Consider the following 13,418-nt stretch of genomic DNA (forward strand, 5'->3'; position numbering starts at 1 on the left):
TTCTCCTGAGTACGGCAATACCACATGTGTGGCACTTTTTTGCAGCCTAACTGCGCTAAGGGGTCCAATGAGCACCTTTAGGCTTTACAGGGGTGCTTACAATTTAGCACCCCCCAAAATGTCAGGACAGTAAACACACCCCACAAATGACCCCATTTTGGAAAGTAGACCCTTCAAGGTATTCAGAGAGGGGCATGGTGAGTCCGTGGCAGATTTCATTTTTTTTTGTCGCAAGTTAGAAGAAATGGAAACTTTTTTTTTTTTTCTCACAAAGTGTCATTTTCCGCTTACTTGTGACAAAAAATAATATCTTCTATGAACTCACTATGCCTCTCAGTGAATACTTCGGGATGTCTTCTTTCCAAAATGGGGTCATTTGGGGGGTATTTATACTATCCTGGAATTCTAGCTCCTCATGAAACATGACAGGGGGTCAGAAAAGTCATAGATGCTTGAAAATGGGAAAATTCACTTTTTGCACCATAGTTTGTAAACGCTATAACTTTTACCCAAACCAATAAATATACGCTGAATGGGTTTTTTTTTATCCAAAACATGTTTGTCCACATTTTTCGCGCTGCATGTATACAGAAATTTTACTTTATTTGAAAACTGTCAGCACAGAAAGTTAAAAAAATCATTTTTTTGCCAAAATTCATGTCTTTTTTGCTGAATATAATAAAAAGTAAAAATCGCAGGAGCAATCAAATAGCACCAAAAGAAAGCTTTATTAGTGACAAGAAAAGGAGCCAAAATTCATTTAGATGGTAGGTTGTATGAGCGAGCAATAAACCGTGAAAGCTGCAGTGGTCTGAATGGAAAAAAAGTGGCCGGTCCTTAAGGGGTAGAAAGCCCTAGGTCCTCAAGTGGTTAAATCGCAATGACTTGAAGTAATCATTTTTTGCACTAATTTATCAGTCCCTCATATCATTTTAGAGGAGTTTTGACACACTCTTCTTTACAACATTTCTTCAGTTCATTGTGGTTTGTGTACATCCATCTATACACAGTTCTCTTAAGGTCCCATCATAGCATTAGAATCAATTTAAGCATTGGACTCTGATGTGGCTATTGCAACACCTTCTGATCTGTTTCCTTTTTTATTCATTCTGCTGTAGATTTTCTGGTGTGCTTGGGATCATTGTCCTGTTGCATGACACAATTTCAGTCAAGCTTTATCTGGCAGATGGCCTCATATCTGACTGCAGAATACTTTGTTACACACGTTCATAGTTGACTCTTTGCTTGGTGCCTGTGTCCTGTGGCTGCAAAACAAGCCCAAATCACCAACCCTCCACCATTGTGCTTGACAATTGACGTGAGGTGTTTGCGCTGATATGATGTGACACTGTACATTATGGGCAAACATCCTATTTGGTCTTGTCTGTCCTAAGGATGTGGTTTGTTCAAATGCAGCTTTGAAAACCTAAACCATGCTATTGTATTATATTCAGAGAGAAGACGCTTTCTGCTGGTAAATCTTCAAAATAAACTATGTCTGTTCAGTCTTTTTTTTTGGGGGGGGGGGGGGATTTCCCTGTGCATTGCATGGTCTGGCCTTGAGGTGAGTTTTCTATGACATCCACTCCTAGGAAGACGGGCAACTGTGTTTTATGTTTTCCTCTTGTGAACATTTTTTCTCACCATAGAATCATGGACTTCAGTTTTTTGGAAATGGCCTTATAACCCTTCCGATGTCACTGAGTGGCAGCAGATGATTCTGTAAGGTCATGATTTTTCTTCTTCTTTTCTTCTTCCTCTGCTTCAGATCAGCATTGTATTCACATGAATGCTTCAGTTCAGCAAACTGTCAAAACAACTGCTTTTATAAAGGTGGCAACATGTGCAGATGATCATTAAATCAAATGCATTTGATTTGCAGCATCTGACTGCTATTTACTATTTACTACTATTCCTATTTTTTAACCACTTTACCCCCCGCGCTACGGATTACTCCGACCCTTTTTGCACCCTTAAAAAACCAAGGGACGGAGAAATCCGTACCTCCCACGCTACCGCCGCTGTCTGCGCTCCCGCCGCTCGTGCGCGCACTCCCGCCGCTCATGCACACCGCTGCCCGCTCGTCCGGAGATCAATGAACTGGAAAATCCATTCCCGTTCATTGATCTAAGCCCCCGCAATGATCTGCTGCTTCTATGAGAAACAGCGCGATCATTGTGATTTTCCCAGCCTCATACTGCTATCTGTAAGCCTCCTTCCAGACGCTTACAGGTCGCATGAATACCAACTAGTAAAACCAAATAGTAAAACTACACCCTAAAGCATTTTACATATACAAATACATTAGTTTTACACAATAAATTAACTCATTATCTCCCACATTCCCCAATTATAATTTTTTTTGTAATTAAAAAAAAAAATACAATAAAAAAACATAAATAGTTACCTTAGGGACTGAACTTTTTAAATATTTATGTCAAGAGGGTATAACAATGTTACTTTATAAACTACGGGCTTGTAATTAGGGATGGATGCAAAACTGAAAAAAATGCACCTTTATTTCCAAATAAAATATTGGCGCCAAACATTGTGATAGGGACATAATTTAAATGGTTTTATAACCGGGACAAATGGGCAAATACATTTCATGGGTTTTAATTACAGTAGCATGCATTATTTAAAAACTATAGTGGCAGAAAAATGAAAAATAATAATTTTTTCCCACATTTTTTCCTATTTTCCCATTAAAACACATTTAGAATAAAATAATTCTTGGCATTATGTCCCACCTAAAGAAAGCCTAATTGGTGGCAAAAAATTCAAGATATAGTTCATTTAATTGCGATAAGTAATAATAAAGTTATAGACGAATGAATGGAAGGAGTACTGCAAGGTGAAAATTGCTCTGGTGTTCAAGGGGTAAAACCCCTCAGTGGTGAAGTGGTTAAGGTTGTACCACATTTTTCACATGTTGCTTCCACATTTGTGGGATGCCAAACTTTGTTAATCATCATTATTTTCCTGTATAAATGGTTAGTTGTTACGATAAAAAATGTCAGTTAAAAACATCATATAGAAGACACACAAAGTGATATTTGAGAAGTAAAATGAAGTGTATTGGATTTACAGATAGTGTGCAATAAACTGTTTAAATAAAATTAGGCAGGTGCCTAAATGTGGGCACTGTTGTCATTTTATTGATTCCAAAACCTTTAGAACCAATTATTGGAACTCAAATTGGCTTGGTAAGCTCAGTGACCCCTGACCTACAAACAGAGGTGAATCCAATTATAAGAAACAGTATTTAAGAGGGTCAATTGTAAGTTTCCCTCATCTTTTAATTTTCTCTGAAGTGTAGCAACATGGGGGTCTCAAAACAACTCTCAAATGACCTGAAGACAAAGATTGTTCACCATCATGGTTTAGGGGAAGGAGACACGGATGCTGTCTTTGAGATTTCCGCTGTTTCCACAGTTAGGAACATATTGAGGAAATGGAAGACCACAGGCTCATTTCAAGTAAAGGCTCAAAGTGGCAGACCAAGAAAAATCTCGAATAAACAGAAGCAACCAATGGTGAGAACAGTCAGAGTCAACCCACAGACCAGCACCAAAGACCTACAACATCATCTTGCTGCAGATGAAGTCAATGTGCATCGTTCAACCATTCGGCGCACTTTACACAAGGAGAGGCTGTATTCGAGAGTGACGAAGAGGAAGCCTTTTCTCTGCCCACAGCACAAACAGAGCCGCTTGAGGTATCTTAAAGAGAATCTGTATTGTTAAAATTCGCACAAAAGTAAACATACCAGTGCGTTAGAGGACATCTCCTATTCCCCTCTGTCACAATTTCGCTGCTCCCCGCCCCATTAAAAGCAGTCAAAAACAGTTTTAAAAAGTTTGTTTATAAACAAACAAAATGGGCACCAAAACAGGAAGTAGGTTGATGTACAGTATGTCCACACATAGAAAATACATCCATAGACAAGCAGACCGTATACAGCCTTCCTTTTGAATCTCAAAAGATCATTTGTGTGTTTACCTTCTGTCCCCTGCAGCTCTCATGCACTGAATAGTACACTGGCTGATCGTTTCTTCCTGCAGACAGCTCTGCCCTGTGTCTTTAATTCCTCAGTATGTGTCAGCCAGCTCCTTTCACAGCCTAACAGAGGAGGATTTTTATCCAGCTCTCTTGTCTCACTGATATCTGAGAGCAGAGACGCTGCTGGCTTATGTAAATAACACACACAGGGAGTGTGCATAGAGGGACCTGGAGAGGGGTGTGCATAACAGATCAGCACGGAAGAGTTGGCAGCCTTCCAGACACAGGGCGACAAGTCCGACAGGGGAAAGATACATTTATTTATTACAGAGATGGTGATAGTAGAAAGTGCTGCAGTAAGCCAGAGCACATTAGAATAGGTTTAGGAACTTGTAGGATACAGGATGAAATTTTTGTTACAGAGTCTCTTTAAAGTACATTTGGACAAGACAGCTTCATTTTGAAAAAGGTGCTGTGGACTGATTAAAATAAAATTGAGTTATTTGGGCATAACAAAGGGGGTTATGCATGGAGGAAAAAGAATACAGCATTCCAAGAAAAACAACTGATACCTACAGTAAAATATGGTGGTGGTTCCATCATGCTGTGGGGCTGTGTGGCCGGTGCAGTGACTGGGAATCTTGTCAAAGTTGAGGTGCACATAGATTCCACTCAGTATCAGCAGATTGTGAAGACCAATGTCCAGGAATCGGTGAATTAAAGGGAGCTGTTCATGCTCAGAAGCCATCAAACCTGAATAAACTACAGATGTTTTGTAAAGAGGAATGACCTAAAATACTTTCAACCAGAATCCAGACTCTAATGGGAACCTACAGGAAGTGTTTAGAGGCTGTAATGTCTGCAAGAAAGAGGATCTACTAAATACTGATTTAATTTCTTTTTATTGCACACTTTTTGTAAATCCATTAAACTTCATTTCACTTCTCAAATATCACTGTTTGTGTCTCCTATGTGATATATTTAACTGACATTTTTTTAAATCGTAACAACCAACAATTTATACAGGAAAATTATGACGCTTAACAATGTTGCCCGAACTGCCGCATCCCACTGTAGTTGTTGTTAAATAAATAAGGGTGATATGTGAAGAGTTGTTTATCTGAGGCTGTACTGGAATGGACTAAGTTAGATTGTATGTATGCTTGCCTGAAAAGGTTTTAAGGCTGTAAATAGTTGCATCTAGTGGAGGACAGAAGATGTTTGTGTGCAGAGTGGAGGTTACAGTTAGAGTATGTTCACACTATACATAGTTACATAGTTATTTTGGTTGAAAAAAGACTTACGTCCATCGAGTTCAACCAGAAAACAACAAGTACAACACCAGCTTGCTCCCTCACATATCCTTGTTGATCCAGAGGAAGGCAAAAAACCCTTACAAGGCATGGTCCAATTAGCCCAAAAAGGGAAACAATTCCTTCCCGACTCCAGATGGCAATCAGATAAAATCCCTGGATCAACGCCACTGGGCGTTACCTAGTAATTATAGCCATGGATGTCTTTCATCGCAAGGAAAGCATCTAAGCCTCCTTTAAATGCAGATACAGAATTTGCCATACCTTCTTCCTGTGGCAAGGCATTCCACATCTTAATCACTATTACTGTAAAGAATCCTTTCCTAAATAAATGGCTATGTTTTTCCTCCATGCGCAGATCATGTCCTCTAGTACTTTGTAAAGGCCTAGAGACAAAAAGCTCATCTGCCAAGCTTTTATATTGCCCTCTGATGTTATTTATACATGTTAATTAGATCCCCTTTAAGGTGTCTTTTCTCTAGACTAAATAAACCCAGTTTATCTAACCTTTCTTGGTAAGTGAGACCTTCCATCCCTCATATCAGTTTTGTTACCCGTCTCTGCACCTGCTCTAAAATTGCAATATCTTTCCTGTAATGTGGTGCCCAGAACTGAATTCCATATTCCAGATGTGGCCTTACTAGAGAGTTAAACAGGGCCAATATTATGCATTTCTGCCTCCCGGACATGAAGCTCACGTCCGGGCGGCTGCTCTGCTGCGGTGCTGCGCTTCGGCGCGTCCCCGTGCTGTCCCCGGTAGCCCTGGGATCAGTGAACGGGAACATGGTTTACTATCACAGATCCGTGTCCCCAGCAGAAAAACCGAAGCGCTCTTAAAAGATTCTTGAGTCTTTCTGCACATAAAATTTTCCACGTCCCCCTTGTGCTTCCGGTTAGCGAGAAGCACAAGGAGGAAAAAAAAACCTCAAGGTGGCCAAATAGTGAAACTACATCTACATATTTTTTACATTACAATTTACACATATAATAACATTAAAAATTAACTGTTTATTTCCCACAACAAAATATTACCCAAATAAACCTTTTAATGGAAAAAAAATTACAATAAAAAAAAGACATAAATAGTTACCTAAGGGTCTGATCTTTTTAAATATGCATATGAAGGGGGTTTACTACGAACATTTTGTAAATTATAAGCTTGTAAATAGTGATGGACGCAAAACGGAAAAAATGCACCTTTATTTTCAAATAAAATATTGGCGCCATACATTGTGATTTTTTTTTTAAAACAGCCTTTATTAAACATAATAAAATAATACAATCAACATAAAGATATATCACATATCCAGTACAGCATTATAATGTTAATCATTAAATTGACCATGAAGCAGTTTTCATAACAAGGTTATACAGGATACTGAAAAAAATAGTATATCTCTTCATAACGCTGCTTGCTGCAGCTGTATTATACTAGGGATTTCAATTAAGACCAGCAAACAATCTATCCTGAATTAAAGAAAAATCAGGTAAGCCCGGGGTATCCAGCCAACCCGACCAAATCTTGTCAAATTTCTGTGGAGATTTCCTATGTTGGTATATTATTTTCTCCAACTTTAAATATGTATTTACTTGTTTAATCCAAGTTTCAACATTCGAGGGGTTTGAATCCTTCCAATGTACTAAAATTAATTTCCTTGCTTGGAATAGTAGACGGATTATCATAATTTGCACATCTTTCTTTATACTTAAACCCACAAATTAACCCAGGATACAAAGTTCTACACTTCTGTTCATCCGTTGTTTAGAAACAGTATCAATGATGTCTAGTACTTGCCCCCAATATCTATAAAGTTTTGGGCATCGCCATAACATATGGAGTAAATCCCCATAATCTCTACAACACCTGGGGCATATTGGATCGTCTCTATAACCCATAGAGAAAAGCCTCTTGGGAGTTAGAAGGTTCCTATGCAAGATGTTAAGCTGTGAAAGTTTCTGGGAGGCATTTGTAGAGACCAAGGGGACATTCTGAAGGATATCAATGCACCCATTTATCAAAACAGCTGAGAGAATACTTCTTCAAAAATAGCCCAAGCAGCATTGAATAACACATTGAGATAAAACCACTGCGCTGATTATACTGATTCAAAAGATTATATATAGGAGCTGGTTGCAACAGTAAAGGGTATAGCACACGTTGCCTTTTAATTGCATGTTTTAATTGCATATACTGAAAATTTATCAGAGGCGTATTGGGTTTCTGTAATAAGATTAAAATATCCTCCAATGGTACTACCTCTTGGTCCCTCAATATTTGTGACAAAGAAGAAACACCCTCTCTAGCCCAGGATTTTAGGAAAATAAGCTTCGCCAATTCTGGGAAGTGGACTGAGGCATCAAGAGGGGTGTAGCTAGTAATCCCCTGGATATCTTGCATATCTTGCATATATCTCACTCTATCCTAAACTTTCTGCATGAGTAAAAGGGTGGGTTCATTTCCCCTTTTAAAACCAACCCTTCCAGCCTCCATAGCTTCGTATATCGAATCAGTTTTTAACAATTTCATAATTTTCTGCTTGGATCTATCAATTCTTCGGCCTCCCAACTCACCAGGTGTTGCAGTTGCGAGGCTAAATAGTATACCCACGGATTTGGCACTGCTAGACCTCCCTCCTCCTTAGAGTACTGAAGAAATTGAAGTTTGATTTTTACTCTACCCTGACCCCAGATAAAATCCCTGAATATCTTGTCCATAGTTTTAAACAGTTTCAGATGGAGCCATATTGGAGCATTATGCAGCAGGTACAATAACTGAGGCATAGTTACCATTTTAATTAGATTTATTCTAGCTACCGGGGATAGAGGCAATTTGGACCAGACCTTAAGTTTTTGTCTAATCTTGGATAATAGGTAATATTAATGGACTCATATAATTCAATGTCTGTAGAAAGAACTATGCCGAGGTACTTGAAAGACCTAACTTTTTGTATTTGAACGCAACAGCTTGGCAGTATAGTATCTTGTTTATCTAGAAGTAGTATTGAGGATTTATCCCAGTTTATTGTGAGCCCAGAGTATCTACCAAAGTTCGATAAAGTACTCATAACATTTTTTACATTGTGATTTTTTATTTAAATTTAAATGGTGTCATAACTGAGACAAATAGGCAAATAAAATACATAGGTTTTAACTATGGTAGCATGGATTATTTTAAAGCTATAATAGCCTAAAACTGAGAAATAATGAATTTTTTCAATTTTTTTTCTTATTAATCCTGTTAAAATGCAGTTATAAAAAAAGAATTCTTAGCAAAATGTACCACCCAAAGAAAGCCTAATTAGTGGCGGAAAAAACAAGATATAGATCAATAAATTGTGATAAGTAGTGATAAAGTTATTAGCGAATGAATGGGAGGTGAAAATTGCTCTGATGCATAAGGTGAAAAATCCCCACGGGCTGAAATGGTTATGCTAGCATATTGAGTTTTTATTTCCCTTTTAATGCATCCCAAAATTTTATTAGCTTTAGCTGCAGCGGCTTGGCATTGAATACAATTATTTAACTTGTTGTCGATGAATACTCCTAAGCCCTTCTACAAGTTTGATGTCCCCATCTGTATCCCGTTTATTTTGTATGGTGCTAGACCATTGGTACAACCAAAATGCATAACTTTAAATTTTTCAAGGTCCAGGAACGTATCCTTGGCTCCGTTTTTAAAGCCTGATGAAACCCAGAGCCACAGATAGAAATGTTAAAAATAACAGCCATCTTTACCCCCAAAAAAACGGATCTGTCTGCATTTAGGGGGACATGTTTTCAAAAACTGAACAGAAGGTCTGTCTCTGCTGCATTTTCACAGACCACATATGGATCCTGATACATGCAGGGGTAGTGAAGGGCAATAGGAAAATGGATCTCCCTCTACACAGGCCGTTTTGGACACAGAAACGTATCCGTTTTCTGTGTCTCAGCCCTGCCTGTGGGTGGGGAGGGGCTTGCCATGCTGGAGAGGGTAGCAGCTAGGATGGGGGGTTGCAGCGGAAAGTGGGGAGGGAGGTTGTCATCCCCACTCCATCACCTGGGTCCCCCCTTCCCTGCTCTCCCTCCAACTAGTTTCTGCTTAAAATACTTTAAAAATAAATGTTATAAAGCAAGTGGCGAGCGGGGAATTTCCTCACTTCTTTGCGCTCCACTGCTCGCCGCGTCACTTCCTGTATGCCGCACAATGAAGTACAGAGGGCAGCATTACAGGAAGTGACGTGGCAAGCGGTGGAATGCAAGGAGTTAGTTCCCCACTCGCTGCTTGCTTATAACATTGAATTTTTTTTTAAGTATTTTAAGCAGAAACTAGCTAGAGGGGGAGTGGGAAAGGGGGAACCCAGGTGGGGGGGAGGCCCAGACCCCGCCATCCGCTGCAAAATCCCCCGTCCTGGCTGTTACCCCTTCCAGCATGGAAACTAAAGCAGGGAAAAAATAATTACAAAAATGAATCCGTTTGAAACAGATCCGATCTGGAATGGACAAGTGTGGACCTAGCCTCAGGGTATCTGGAAATGAGTAAGGAGATGCACTGATAAGAAAGATTGTGGAGAGCTTTGTAGGCTAAAGTTAGGAGTGTGAAGTTGATGTTCTGGTAATCAGTAACCAGTGAATATGCAGACAGATAGGATGAAGGGGTGAAGTGTTACCCAGAAATGATACAATTCTGTTAAAAAACAGGGCACTCAGGGCATTCACAGCAGTTGGCTTTTATTTGGACTGAGGATGTGGGCTTGTAACCACAAAACACATTGCTTGTGCAAAATAAATTGTTTTTGCATTACCTTTAAAGAGACACTGAAGCGGAAAAAAAAAAAATATGATATAGTGAATTGGTTGTGTACTATGAATAATTACTAGAAGATTAGCAACAAAGAAAATATTCTCATACTTTTATTTTCAGGTATATAGTGTTTTTTTCTAACATTGCATCATTCTATAATATGTGCAGATTACACAACACTCAGCATTCAAAATGAGTCTTTCAGAGCAGTCTGTGAAGTAATGGCCTCACCTCTAGCAGAGAAAAAGTAAATAGTCCAGGAACAGTTAAGATAATAAAAGTCAGATAACAGCCCTCTCCACGACTAACTTAGTCGGAGAGCTTAATGGCTTGTTTGCATAGAGATAACAACTGGAGTTTCTCAACTCTTCCTGTACTGGAAACAATTAGACTGATGTATCTGATCTTAATGTTTTATTTCTTAGCCGTACTACACATACAAATCATAATATCATCATTTTTTTTCCGCTTCAGTGTCTCTTTAAGTGTCATTTTGAAGTAAGCCACCTCTACTTTGCTTCCATTATATTTGTTTTTAAAAGAATTTCATCCTTTCTTGGCGTCTCTTCACCCTTGTTCTTTTCAATAGCTTGTCGAATTCAATCCAGTTTCCTGAACAGTAAACAGAAGCCGCAAAAAATCAGAGAAACAGTGATATAACAGTGAGTCAAGGCTTCTGATGAGGTTTTACTGCAGGAAAGTATAAAGGGTACTTACTCATGTAACCTTTTCAGCCAAACAAAGCAGAGTATCGATTGTAATCAGTAGCAGTCACAGTCTGATGCAATCTTAAAGAGAATCTGTATTGTTAAAATCGCACAAAAGTAAACATACCAGTGTGTTAGGGGACATCTTCTATTACCCTCTGTCACAATTTCGCCACTCCTCGCCGCATTAAAAGTGGTTAAAAACAGTTTTAAAAAGTTTGTTTATAAACAAACAAAATGGCCACCAAAACAGGAAGTAAGTTGATGTACAGTATGTCCACACATAGAAAATACATCCATACACAAGCAGGCTGTATACAGCTTTCCTTTTGAATCTCAAGAGATAATTTGTGTGTTTCTTTCCCCCTGTTCTCATGCACTGAAGTTTCAGGCTGCTTGTTTCTTCCTGCAAACAGCTTTGCCCTTGTCTGTAATTCCTCAGTATGTGAAAGCCCAGCCAGCTCAGAGGATGATTTATCCAGCTTGTAAAAGATAATAGAGCAGAGAGAAGCTGCACTAATCTAAATATCACACAGGCAGTGTGCATAGAGGGGCCTGGAAGGGGGAGTTCATAGCAGAACCACAACACTGAAGAACGTGGCAGCCTTCCAGACACAGGCTGACAAGTCTGACAGGGGAAAGATACATTGATTTATTACAGAGACAGTGATAGCAGAAAGTGCTGCAGTTAGCCAGAACACATTAGAATAGCTTTTGGAACTTGTAGGATGATAAAAAACAGGATGCAATTTTTGTTACGGAGTCTCTTTAAAAATAAACATATAAAACTGATAATAAAAATGGGACTCTTTTATATACTACTAATGTGTTTTTTTCATCCATACTACACATACAATTCATTATGTCATAAGTTTATTTTCATTTCAATGTATAGAAAGACAAAAAGAAAGAACAATCGAGAGCCCCCAAAAGTGTATTATTGTTAATATAAGGTAATCTTCAATTTGTACAGCTGTTATGGATATACTCACAAGTCTGGGTTGCCAACCTCAGGCAACCACTCCAATCGCATATGGGGATATTAAGCCTGTCCCAACTCAGGCAAAGAAGTCTCTCTCTGTAGAAGAAAAATAAGGGTGTACACACCCATCCACCATGTGGATATGGATATTTGTAGTAGTTACAGAAGTGCCAGCAGAGGTTGTGTAGCACCTATCTAAACAACCTCTGAGTTACTCCAGCTCTTGTATTTGCCTAAGGAAGCGGGCTTGGGACCCGTGAAACGCGTTGCGTAATTTTATGTGCAGTACTGATTATAAATATATATTTTTCTGGATACCATATGTGGTTGTGTCATATATATATTGGGGAGACGGATCCACCCCGGTCCCTCAATTTTTTATTTGGTTTTAATAGACTATTAATCTTTATTCTGCTGGCGCCTCTGTAACTACTACAAATATTTTCATTTCAGGTTCACTTTATGGGAAAGGCTGCTGCTAGGACACCATCATTCCACTGTTCAGTTTGCAAAGCTAAAAACACAGACTGAATCTTTCTGAAATGTATTGCAGCCTGCTGCAGTGACAGTAATGACTGTGGTGCAGCAAGTGGCCAGTAACCTGATACTGAAAAATTAATTTACTCCAGGTCATGAAGAAGCATCTACTTACTAGAGATGGCCCGAACGGTTCGCCCGTAAACTTATTCACGCGAACTTCGGTGGTTCGCGTTCGCGGTGAACCGTAAACTATATGCAAGTTCGATCCGCCCCCTATACTACATCATTAGGGTCAACTTTTCCCCTTTAAATCACAGTCAGCAGGCACAGGGTAGCCAATCAGGCTACATTCCCTCCTGGAGCCCCCTTATAAAAGGCAAGCAGTGTCAGCATTTTCACTCACTTGTGTGGCTGCAGTAATTAGAGAAGGGAGAGAACCTTGCTGCTGACATAGGGAAAGCATGGGTAGGCTCTTGTGTTAAGCTTGTTAGGTTGCTCTTTCTTGCTGATCTTATTGCTAAAAAGTACTCCTCATCCTCAACAGCTCTTTTGAGAGCTAATATTGTTCTTGTGATCAATTTTTGTGTGTGTGTGTGTCCCACAGACACTTGTGTTGCATATACACAGCCCTGTCAGTCAGTTGCAGCTGCTGGTGGGACCTTGGCCCCTTGGTAATTCCTACTGTGCCACTGCCAGGCCCAGCACATTCAGTGACTACCTGTGTGTGTGACAGCTGCACATTTGTAATACCAATCACTGCATACCCACCTGTTTTCAGTGCACCTACCTACCTACGCGAGCGCACGCAGTGTTATACACCACCAGTCACTGCACCTGTTCACGGTACCTGTGTATGAGACAGCTGCACACTGTATTGATAACAGTCACTGCATACCTGTTCACTGCACATGTGTGACTGCACATTGTATTAGTCAAGTCAGTGCATACCTTTCACTTCATCCCCTCAATATGGGCAAAACAGGCAGAGGCAGGCCACCCGGCAGGTCTGTCCGAGGTCGTGCTGTCGTGATTTCGTGCGGCCCTGGACCAAAGTACAGTGTTCAGAAGGCGCGTGCCATCAACATCCAAGATTGTCAGGACGTAGTTGACTATTTAACACAGAACACTCATCTTCCTCAGCTTCCGCATGG

This window comes from Hyperolius riggenbachi, chromosome 2 (assembly GCF_040937935.1).
Source record: "Hyperolius riggenbachi isolate aHypRig1 chromosome 2, aHypRig1.pri, whole genome shotgun sequence".
In the NCBI taxonomy this organism is placed as follows: Eukaryota; Metazoa; Chordata; class Amphibia; order Anura; family Hyperoliidae; genus Hyperolius; species Hyperolius riggenbachi.